Source organism: Salmo salar, chromosome ssa23 (assembly GCF_905237065.1).
Source record: "Salmo salar chromosome ssa23, Ssal_v3.1, whole genome shotgun sequence".
Classification (NCBI taxonomy): Eukaryota; Metazoa; Chordata; class Actinopteri; order Salmoniformes; family Salmonidae; genus Salmo; species Salmo salar.
Genome location: NC_059464.1, coordinates 14,252,042 through 14,265,245, shown reverse-complemented (window position 1 = coordinate 14,265,245; position 13,204 = coordinate 14,252,042).

Here is a 13,204-nt window from a genome sequence, read left to right as displayed (position 1 = left end):
AAATTAAGAGTTCAAGGAAGTCCTGGATGCTTTGCTAGCAATAGACAACAAGAAATGAGTAGGCCTATGTGTAGCTATCTGTAATATCATTATTCATATGATATGCTGTCAAACACAAACATAAATGACAAATAGTTTAGTAAGTTAGCTTGCTAGATTAATTGATAACGTTAGCGAACAGTTTCTCACCACAAACAGGACTCTCGGTGATGATAGCTAACGTACTTTAACAGTTGGCTAACGTTAGCTTGGTAGATTACAGCCACACAATTTAGACAGCAATAAAAAGCTAGTATACATCAACGAAGAACTTTGAAAACACAGGAAGTTTGAAAACACAGCAACCACCCAAAACGTTCGAGTGGCAACAAATCTGCCCAATTAGCTGATTCGCTTTCCATACACCCACTTCTGTTGATACACCCACTTCTGTTGATACACCCACTTCTGTTGATACACCCACTTCTGTTGATACACCCACTTCTGTTGACACACCCTCTTCCAGACACACTCCAAGTATGCAGTTACCCATGACTCAAATAGAGACTTTTATGGTGGCAGTTGGAGATGAGACATCAAATGCATGAAGATAAGAGCCTACTCAGAACATTTCAAAATGAGCATTATGCATTTTGCTGCAATTGATTTGTGAAATCATACATCTTACAGGCTTTTTGCACATCATGAGCTGCATTTAGACAGGCAGCCCAATTCTGATATTTGTTTCATTAATAGTTTTTTTAACCAATCAGATCAGCTCTGAAAATGCTCTGGTGTGATTGGTCAAAATACCAATTAGTGGAAAAATATCAGAATTTGTCTGCCTGTGTAAATGATTAATGAGGAGCATCCAGACACTGCACTTGATGTATTTATGAAATTGCTTCTTCCAATTATTGATGAACATGCACCTGTTAAGAAACTGACTGTTAGAACTGTTAAGGCTCCATGGATTGATAAGGAATTGAAAAACAGTATGGTTGAAAGACATGGGGCAAAAGGAGTGGCTAATAAGTCTGGCTGCACATCTGACTGGCTGACTTAATGCAAATTGAGAAATTATGTGACTAAACTCAATAAAAAGAAGAAACTGTATTATGAAGCCAAAATCAATGATATAAAGAATGATGGGGAAAAACTTCAGTACTTTAAATTAAATTATGGGCAGAAAGATATTCTACTCCATCTTTCATCAAATCAGATGGCTTATTCATCATAAAACCATTTAATGTTTCCAATTATTTTAATGATTACTTCATTGGCAAAGTGGGCAAACGTAGGCAGGAAATGCCAACAACAAACAGAGAGCCATCGTATTCATACATAAAAAAAACTAATAATGAATGAAAGGCATTGCAAGTTCGAATTCTGTAAAGTTAGTGTGGGAGAGGTGGAACAATTATTGTTATAATAATGACAAACCTCCTGCCATTGACAACTCAGATGGAAAACTACTGAGGTTGGTAGCTGACTCTATAGCCACTCCCATCTGTCATATCTTTCATCTGAGCCTAGAGGAAAGTCTTTGTCCTCAGGCCTGGAGGGAAGCAAAAGTAACTCCGCTAGCCAAGAGTGATAAAGCGGCCTTTACTGGTTCTAACAGCAGACTTACAGTTGAAGTCGGAAGTTTACATATATGGAACAGAGTAAATAGGCATTGTAACGTCATAGATTTAGCCGGTGGTAGCTTGTGGAATAGACATCGGCTGGAATGCGGTTTTAAACATTCAGGATTAGACCCACCCATTGTATAATACGGTTTTAAATACCTCAACAGATCGTAAAGGAAATCACACTACAAACTATCACCCTCATGCACTTAAGGAAATCACAAATATCATGGATAAATTGGAACTAGTGGATATATGGAGGCTTAAATATCCTGAGATATACAGTTGAAGTCTTAACTTTACATATACCTTAGCCAAATACATTTAGCCTCAGTTTTTCACAATTCTTGACATTTAATCCTAGTAAAAACTCCCTGTCTAAGGTCAGTTAGGATCACCACTTTATTTTAAGAATGTGAAATGTCAGAATAATAAGAGAGAGAATTATTTATTTCAGCTTTTATTTCTTTCATCACATTCCCAGTGGGTCAGAAGTTTACATACACTCAATTAGTATTCGGTAGCATTGTCGTTAAATTATTTAACTTGGGTCAAACGTTTCGGGTAGCTTTCCACAAGCTTCCCACAATAAATTGGGTGAATTTTGGCCCATTCCTCCAGACAGAGCTGGTGTAACTGAGTCAGGTTTTTAGGCCTCCTTGCTCACACACACTTTTCAGTTCTGCCCACAAATTTTCTATAGGATTGAGGTCAGGGCTTTGTGATGGCCACTCCATACCTTGACTTTGTTGTCCTTAAGCCATTTTGCCACAACTTTGGAAGTATGCTTGGGGTCATTGTCCATTTGGAAGACCCATTTGCATCCTTCACTCATGCTGCCAAACATACCCTCGTAAAACTGACCATCTTACCGATCCTCGACTTTGGCGATGTCATTTACAAAATAGCCTCCGTCACCCTACTCAACAAATTGGATGCAGTCTATCACAGTGCCATCCGTTTTGTCACCAAATCCCCATATACTACCCACCAATGCGACCTGTATGCTCTCGTTGGCAGGCCCTCGCTTCATACTCGTCGCCAAACCCACTGGCTCCAGGTCATCTACAAGACCCTGCTAGGTAAAGTCCCGCCTTATCTCTGCTCGCTGGTCACCATAGCTGCACCAACCCGTAGCACGCGTTCCAGCAGGTATATCTCACTTGTCACCCCCAAAGCCAATTCCTCCTTTGGCCGCCTCTCCTTCCAGTTCTCTGCTGCCAATGACTGGAATGAACTACAAAATCTCTGAAACTGGAAACACTTATCTCCCTCACTAGCTTTAAGCACCAGCTGTGAGAGCAGTTCACAGATCACTGCACCTGTACATGGCCCATCTATAAATAGCCCAAACAACTACCACTTCCCCTACTGAATTTATTTATTTAGCTCCTTTGCACCACAATATTGCTACTTTGCACACTCATCTACTGTCAAATCTACCATTCCAGTGTTTTAATTGCTATATTGTATTTACTTCACAACCATGGCCTATTTATTGCCTTTACCTCCCTTATCTCACCTCATTTGCTCACATTGTATATAGACTTATTTTTCTATTGTATTATTGACTGTATGTTTGTTTTACTCCATGTGTAACTCTGTGTTGTTATATGTGTCGAACTGCTTTGCTTTATCTTTGCCAGGTCGCAGTTGTAAATGAGAACTTGTTCTCAACTTGCCTACCTGGTTAAATAAAGGTGAAATAAATAAATAAATAAAAAATGCGACCAAGCTTTAACTTCCTGACTGATGTCTTGAGATGTTGCTTCAATATATCCACATACTTTTCCAGCCTCATGATGCCATCTATTTTGTGAAGTGCACCAGTCCCTCCTGCAGCAAAGCACCGCCACAACATGATGTTGCCACCACCGTGCTTCATGGTTGGGATGGTGTTCTTCGGCTTGCAAGCCTCCCCCTTTTTCCTCCAAACATAACGATGGTCATTATGGCCAAACAGTTCTATTTTTGTTTCCTCAGACCAGAGGACATTTCTCCAAAAAGTACGATATTTGTCCCCATGTGAGGTTGCAAACCGTAGTCTGGCTTTTTTATGGCGGTTTTGGAACAGCGGCTTCTTCCTTGCTGAGCGGCCTTTCAGGTTATGTCGATATAGGACTCATTTTACTGTGGATATAGATACTTTTGTACCCGTTTCCTCCAGCATCTTCACAATGTCCTTTGCTGTTGTTCTGGGATTGATTTGCACTTTTCGCACCAAAGTATGTTCATCTCTAGGAGACAGAACGCATCTCCTTCCTGAGCGGTATGACGGTTGCGTGGTCCCATGGTGTTTATACTTGCGCACTATTGTTTGTACAGATGAACGTGGTACCTTCAGGCATTTGGAAATTGCTCCCAAGGATGAACCAGACTTGTGGAGGTCTACAATTTTTTCTTGGCTTTTTTCTTTAGATTTTCCCATGATGTCAAGCAAAGAGGCACTGAGTTTGAAGGTAGGCCTTGAAATACATCCACAGGTACACCTCCAATTGACTCAAATGATGTCAATTAGACTATCATAAAGCCATTACATAATTGCCTTGAATTTTCAAAGCTGTTTAAAAGGCACAGTCAACTTAATGTATGTAAACGTCTGACCCACTGGAATTGTGATACAGTGAATTATAAGTGAAATAATCTGTCTGTAAACAATTGTTGGAAAAATGACTTGTGTCATGCACAAAGTAGATGTCCTAACCGACTTGCCAAAACTATAGTTTGTTAACAAGACATTTGTGGAGTTGTTGAAAACTAGTTTCAATGACTCCAACCTAAGTGTATGTTAACTTCCGACTTCAACTGTATCTTGGAACATCACATGCTGCTATAGGCTGTATGTATTTCTCAGAAAGAGTAGGCTATTTGGTTATTATAGTCGCTTAAATATAACAGACAGGTGTAACAGTTTTGCTTCTGTCCCTCTTCTCGCCCCTACCTGGGCTCGAACCAGGGACCCTCTGCACACATCGACAACAGCCACCCTCGAAGCATCGTTACCCATCACTCCACAAAAGCCGCGGCCTTTGCAGAGCAAGGGGAACAGCTACTTCAAGGTCTCAGAGAGAGTGACGTCATCGATTGAAACGCTATAAGCGCGCACCCAGCTAACTAGCTAGCCATTTCACATTGGTTACACAGGCACCACATTTTCAGGTTGGCTTATTATCCTTTTCAGAAATAAACGTGGCTTAGAATTGGGTTGTGGAACCTGGAATTGACTAGTCTAGATTCCACCAGGTGCATGCTTGGCTACAGTAGTGGCTTTTGGAAAATAACTCAATGGCTGCGTTTACACAGGCAGCCCAATTCTGATCTTTTGACCAATCACTTCAGATATTTTCACACCAGATATTTTTCAGAGCTGATCCAATTGATCAAAAGACCCATTAGTGATTTAAAAAAAATAATTACATTTGGGCTACCTGTGTCAACGCAGCCAAAATACTCCCTATATTGGTCTGATACGTACTTGGATAGATATGCCGATCAAAAATAGCCTAGCTGTTCCCCAGCATAATCTAGTGGCTTTACGTCTAGATCTATTAAAATACACCTGCGTTAACGGGCATCTCGTGCAGTCAGTGACCATTCCCGGGTCAGGCTGGGAGTTTTAATTGGACCGAGTGCGGAGAAGTCAGCAGCCCCGCCATGCGCATGAGCCGGACCTTGGATACACACCTCTCCTCTCCCGTCATCCCGCTTCTCGCGCTGCGCCTGCTTGGACAGGGTATGGTTGGAAAGGACTCGTGTCTGTCTCCCACGCAGTGGTCTGAGAGAAACGGCCCATTATTCACGCAGTGGCATTTAACTGTTGTGGAACAGGTCCAGTTCTAGGCTGCTAAGGAACACGCACTCTGAGTCACTTACTAATGAAGTTCCATCTACGCACTGGCTGGCATCCTCGAGCCATGACGGGAGGAGTTCCCTCGATTCTCAGGGAGTTCTATAGATTGAGCAGAGTCCGAGAACCACTAAGAGGTAAGGCTGGGAATAAGGAGCCTGACTCACTGACCATGGAGCAGTCTCCAGATTCCCCGCCACTCTGCGTGCTCAAGTTAGGCACCGATGGACCTGCTGCGTGGTAGCTTTTTTTTTGTCTCTGTACGCTGTCAAAGAAAGAATCACGCACATTTTTGCTATGACACACACATGTTGAGGTGCAATTTGTACGTTTTGAAAAGCACCCATGATGACATTCCAGTGGTAATTGACTCACGAGACACCACAGTAGCGGTGCGTGGGTAAAATCATCAGGGAAGCCATGCCAGGGGTAAAAACCATATCACAACCTATGTGTTGTGATAAATGTTGTTCCATATCCCTTGCGTTTGTCACTGCGTCAAAGCATATAAACTTAGACTGTAATGGCAATGGGCCTTGCAGTGCATTCTGAGTGAACTCCGACAAGGAGATCTCTCCTTCAAAGAGTCAATGGGATTCAATTGGGTGCTTGCACAAAAACCCAACATGAACACGAATTACGTGAACAAGAAGCTCAACATTACAAATATTTTCCAAGATTTAAGATGATTAACTTGTCATCTGCAATATCGTATAGCTCTGAAATTGTGACATTACGTACTTTCATGGAAAATTGGCCGGTTTCTCAACTCAAACCCTGACTTTTAGAAGGGAGTGCGTGATGATTAGCAGCCATGTGACGCAGCATGACAACGTGAACGCGATTGGTCGACAGTCTGCTGGGCAGCGCGTATACTTTTTTTACCATAAATTTCCCGCTGGGATTCTTAACCTTTTCTAATATGTCTGGCTGAGCTATTATGTTATACTTTTTTTAATCTAGGGAGCCCAAATGCTCGCTAGCTTGCCTTGCATTTAATGCTACTTACTGGTGGCAACAATGTCATACTATTTTTGACCAGACAGCATCTGATAGCTGGACTACACATACAGTCCTGGCCAAAAGTTTTGTGAATGACACATTTATTAATTTTCACAAAGTCATTTGCCTCAGTTTGTATGATGGCAATTTGCATATACTCCAGAATGTTATGATGAGTGATCAGATGAATTGCAAAGTCTCTCTTTGCCATGCAAATGAACTGAATCCCCCCCAAAACATTTCCACTGCATTTCAGCCCTGCCACAAAAAGACCAGCTGACATCATGTCAGTGATTCTCTCGTTAACACAGGTGTGAGTGTTGACGAGGACAAGGCTGGAGATCACTCTGTCATGCTGATTGAGTTCGAATAACAGACTGGAAGCTTCAAAAGGAGGGTGGTGCTTGGAATCATTGTTCTTCCTCTGTCAATCATGGTTACCTGCAAGGAAACACATGCCGTCATCATTGCTTTGCACAAAAAGGGCTTCACGGGCAAGGATATTGCTGCCAGTAAGTTTGCACCTAAATCAACCATTTAACGGATCATCAAGAACTTCAAGGAGAGCGGTTCAATTGTTGTGAAGAAGGCTTCAGGCCGCCCAAGAAAGTCCAGCAAGCACCAGGACTGTCTCCTAAAGTTGATTCAGCTGTGGGATTGGGGCACCACCAGTACAGAGCTTGCTCAGGAATGGCAGCAGGCAGGTGTGAGTGCATCTGCACGCACAGTGAGGCGAAGATTTTTGGAGGATGGCTGGTGTCAAGAAGGGCAGCAAAGAAGCCACTTCTCTCCAGGAAAAACATCATGGACAAACTGATATTCTGCAAAAGGTACAGGGATTGGACTGCTGAGGACTGGGGTAAAGTTATTTTCTCTGATGAATCTCCTTTCCGATTCTTTGGGGCATCCGGTAAAAAGCTTGTCCGAAGAAGACACGGTGAGCGCTACCATCAGTCCTGTTTCATGCAAACAGTAAAGCATCCCGAGACCATTCCTGTGTGGGGTTGCTTCTCAGCCAAGGGAGTGGGTTCACTCACAAATTTGCCTAAGAACACAGCCATGAATAAAGAATGGTACCAACACATCCTCCGAGAGCAATTTCTCCCAACCATCCAGGAACAATTTGGTGACGAACAATGCCTTTTCCAGCATGATGGATCACCTTGCCATAAGGCAAAAGTGATAACTAAGTGGCTCGGGGAACAAAATATCAATATTTTGGGTCCATGGTCAGGAAACTCCCCAGACCTTAATCCCATTGAGAACTTGTGGTCAATCCTCAAGAGGCGGGTGGACAAAACAAACCCACAAATTCTGACAAACTCCAAGCATTGATTATGAGAGAATGGGCTGCCACCAGTCAGGATGTGGCCCAGAAGTTAATTGACACCATGCCAGGGCGGATTGCAGAGGTCTTGAAAAGGAAGGGTCAACACTGCAAATATTGACTCTTTGCATCAACTTCATGTAATTGTCAATAAAAGCCTTTGACACTTTTTGACACAAAATGCTTGTAATTATACTACAGTATTCCATAGTAACATCTGACAAAAATATGTAAAGACACTGAGGCAGCAGACTTTGTGAAAATAAATGTGTGTCATTCTCAAAACTTTTGGCCACGACTGTACAGTACTGAGACAGAGGGGTGCTCACTCAGATGCTTACTCCGGAGTGATTGCGAATTGCAAATCATTTATGAAACACAGAGACAAAAAATCTGCATTCTGTATGTTATTTTCTTTTTTTCTTGGTAACCCGCTTGTTGTTTACTTGAACAATGCACTCAACAATGCATATGCATCAGTGTGATACGTTCTGCCCCTTAGCACTCTGTTGGTAAAAGATGGCCAGAGGATATTCACTGGAGGAACTAACAAGGACGGACATGCTATTATGTACAATCAAAGTAGCCTGCCACAGTGAAAGTTGAGCAAAATAAAATCCACATATCCCGTCTGTGTGTCTAGCTAGTGGCCACTTTTTAACTTCCTGCCCTACTCCACATGTACCATACAGTAATGTATTCATAATGCTTGAGTGGATCCATGTAAAACTAACCACCTCCACAGGCTAAACTGTAGAGACAGCTAGCTGGTGGACTAGAATTAGTGATTCCCAACCTTTTTCGGGGGCCTAGTACCCCTGGTTAGGAACCACTGGACTAGATTAATGTAGAACCGGACTGTCTCTTTCCTTTGTGGGTTCAAGCAGCAACAGTACATGCCTGGGGTGGTAGAGACTGGGGGGGCTATAGGGGAAGTGCATGCTGTAGTGTTCACTACTATACCTCCAGGGCACTCAGATTAACTGGAATTGGGAACACAGCTATTGCTCCATGATGAATCAACAATCAGTTTGTCAATTAAAACGTATCTCCTCAGGGGCTAAATAATGCAATGCGCTGTTTTCTCTGTGGGGGAATGATGGGAGAGTGTCTATGCAAGTGTCTGAATAAATGTGCTGTTATTTATTGATCTTGTTTGTTTGTGTGGTCACTCAGTTACATGTGGTGTGTTAATGTCAGGAGGCAAAGGGGACAGAGCGGGGTGGGTAGAGATCTCCATCTCTTTTAATCTTGTCTGTATCTATCAGTCACTGTTACATTGTCAGTCACTCACAGGCGGGTTGTCTCACATGGTTCAAAAGATTGCCACTGTGGGGGAACCTTTTCAGGAATCTCCCTGTAAAGGTCCCAACAGGAACCTTTTGTGATAGGAGGGGTTCAATTATGAAACTTAAAAAAATATATATATATATATATATATATATATTGTAGTATATTGTAGTGGCGTCAGCCTGTCAGAAGATTAGAGGTGTGGCTTATTGGAGGCTTAACTTTCAGATAGTTATGTTTGGCCACAAGTGACAGTACATGTCATTCCTGTTCATTATGTTATGTTTTGTACACTGCAAATAAAAATTGACCTTGAATATTTATGCATATTACATATTATAATATTAACATTGCTGATTACATATAGTAATAAAGTGGTAACAGTATTTCCAACATTAGGATTTGCATAGGGTCTTGATGAACTCATACACCTCTGTAAGCCTCATTGAAGCTACAAAACTGTCAGTGTTCAACATTAACATTTAATGACAACAGAACAGATGAACAGGAATTACATTTATTCTCACAGGTGGCCAAAAACATCTGAAAGCCAAGCCCCTACTATGCCACGCTGGGTCATATCTTAATAACCCAGCATCAACAACCCAAGCTGGCTCTATTTAAATAAAAAAACCCAGCTACAGTAAGTGACCTGCAATCCAGCTGGTGGGCCATCCAAACAGCCCAGAATTTTTAAGATTGTAGGCTAGATTGAAGATACAGTAGCTAGCTAGCGACCAACCCCAACACCTAATAATTATAATGGTAAACAAATGTCATTACCATCGTTACCGATATAATATACAAATTAATTTAATATTCAGTTCGTATTTATCTGTGGACTGCCACTCAAAAATAAAAATAAATTGGTACATGATAAGGGATTTATATGTTTAAAAAATGCAAAACTGAAATGTAATATTTACATAAGTATTTGTATTTATTATATAATCCCATTAGCTGCTGCCAAAGCAGCAGCTACTCTTCCTGGGGTCCAGAGAAAATTAAGGCAGTTTATGCAATTTTAAAACATTACAATACATTCACAGATTTCACAACACACAGTGTGCCCTCAGGCCCCTACTTCACCACTGCCACATATCTACAGTACTAAATCAATGTGTATGTATAGTGCATATGTCAATGTGTGTGTGTGTGTGTGTGTGTGTGTGTGTGTGTGTGTGTGTGTGTGTGTGTGTGTGTGTGTGTGTGTGTGTGTGTGTGTGTGTGTGTGTGTGTGTGTGTGTATGCATGTGTCTGTGCCAATGTTTGTGTTGCTTCACAGTCCCCGCTGTTCCATAAGGTGTTTTTTAAATCTAATTTTACTGCTTGCGTCCGTTACTTGATGTGGAATAGAGTTCCATGTAGTCATGGCTCTATGCAGTACTGTGTGCCTCCCATAGTCTGTTCTGGACTTGGGGACTATGAAGAGACCTCTTGTGGCATGTCTTGTGGTGTATGCATGGGTGTCTGGTGCATTCAACATGTCAATACCTCTCATAAATAAAACTAGTGATGAAGTAAATCTCTCCTCCACTTTGAGCCACGAGAGATTGACATGCATATTATTAATATTAGCTCTCTGTGTACATCCAAGGGCCAGCCATGCTGCCCTGTTCTGAGCCAATTGCAATTTTCCTAAGTCCTTTTTTGTGACACCTGACCACACGACTGAACAGTAGTCAAGGTGCGACAAAACTAGGGCCTTTAGGACCTGCCTTGTTGATGGTGTTGTTAGGAAGACAGAGCATCACTTTATTATAGACAGACTTCTCCCCATCTATGCTCATACTGCATCAATGTTTTGACCATGAGTTTACAATCTAGTGTTACTCCAAGCAGGTTAGTCATCTCAACTTGCTCAATTTCCACATTATTTATTACAAGATTTAGTTGAGCTTTAGGGTTTAGTGAGTGTTTTGTTCCAAATACAATGCTTTTAGTTTTAGAAATATTTAGGGCTAACTTATTCCTTGCCACCCACTCTGAAACTAACAGCAGCTCTTTGTTGAGTTTTGCAGTCGCTGTTGTAGCAGATGTGTATAGTGTTGAGTCATCCGCATACATAGAAACTTTGACTTTACTCAAAGTCAGTGGCAGGTCGTTAGTAAAAATAGAAAAAAGCAAGGAGCCTAAACAGCTAACCTGGGGAATTCCTGATTCTAACTGGATTATATTTGATAGGCTTCCATTAAAGAACACCCTCTGTGTTCTGTCAGATAAGTAACTCTTTATCCACATTATAGCAGGGGGTGTAAAGCCATAACACGTACGTTTTTCCAGCAGCAGACTATGATCAATAATGTCAAAAGCTGCACTGAAGTCTAACAAGACAGCCCCCATAATAATTGTATCATCAATTTCTCTCAGCCAATCATCAGTCATTTGTGTAAGTGCTGTGCTTGTTGAGTGTCCTTCCCTATAAGCATGCTTAAATTCTGTTGTCAATTTCTTTACTGTAAAATTGCATTGTATCTGGTCGAACACAATTTCTTCCAGAAGTTTACTAAGGGTTGGTAACAGGCTGATTGGTTGGCTATTTGAGACAGTAAAGGGGGCTTTACTATTCTTGGGTAGCGGAATGACTTTAGCTTCCCTCCAGGCCTGAGGGCACACACTCTCTAGTAGGCTTAAATTGAAGATGTGGGAAATAGGAGTGGCAATATCGTCTGCTATTATCCTCAGTAATTTTCCATCTAGATTGTCAGACCCTGGTGGCTTGTCATTGTTGATAGACAACAATAATTTTTGTATCTCTTCCACACTGACTTTACGGTATTCAAAAGTACAATTCTTGTCTTTCATAATTTGGTCCAATATACTTTGATGTGTAGTGTCTGTGTTTGTTGCTGGTGTGTCATCCCTAAGTTTGCTTATCTTGCCAATGAAAAAGTCATTAAAGCAGTTTGCAATATCAGTGGGCTTTGTGATGAATGAGCCATCTGATTCAATAAATGGAGCCGAGTTGGCTTTTTTTCCCAAAAAATTTCATTTAACGTGCCCCAAAGCTTTTTATTATCGTTCTTTAAATAATTTATCTTTGTTTCATAGCGTAGTTTATTTTTATTTAGTTTAGTCACATGATTTCTTAATTTGCAGTACGCTTGCCAATCAGTTGGGCTGCCAGACTTATTTGCTATACCTTTTGCCTCATCCCTCTCAACCATACAATTTTTCAATTCCTCGTCAAGGGGATTTAACAGTTTTTACAGTCATTTTCTTATTATTAACTGGAATAAGTAGTTTCATAAATGCATCAAGTGCAGCGTCTGGTTGCTCCTCATTACACACCACAGACCAGCAAATATTCTTTACATCAACATATGAGTCACTACAAAACCTCTTGTATGACCTCTTATACACTATATTAGGACCAGCCTTTGGAACTTTGGTTTTCCTAGATATGGCTAATATATTGTGATCACTACATCCTTTGGATTTGGATACTGCTTTAAAGCAAATATCTGCAGCGTTAGTAAAACTGTGATCAATACATGTTGATGATTTAATTCCTGTGCTGTTTGTAACTACCCTAGTAGGTTGACTGACAATCTGATCCAGGTTGCAGGCACTGGTTACAGTTTGAAGTTTTTTCCTGAGTGGGCAGCTTGATGATAGCCAGTCAATATTTAAATCACCCAGTAAATATACTTATCTGTTGATATCACATACATTATCAAGCATTTCACATATATTATCCAGATACTGACTGTTAGCAATTAGTGGTCTATAGCAGCTTTCCACAAGAATGGGCTTTAGGTGAGGTAGATGAACCTGTAGCCATATTTCTTCAACAGTATTTAACATTAGATCGTCTCTAAGCTTTACAGGAATGTAGTTCTGAATATAGACCGCAACACCGCATCCATTGGCATTTCTGTCTTTTCAGTAGATGTTATAACCATGTGTTGCTACCACTGTATTATCAAAGGTATTATCTATTTGAGTTTCAGAGATAGTCAGAATATGAATGTCATCTCTTACAAGCAAGTTATTGACATCATGGACCTTGTTTCTTAGGCTACATATGTTAATATGGGCTAATTCTTAGCACTTTTCTGGGTTGCTTGATTGTTTTTAATGCTTTACTGGGCAGCTTATCAGTGGTAGACTTACTCATGTTATTTA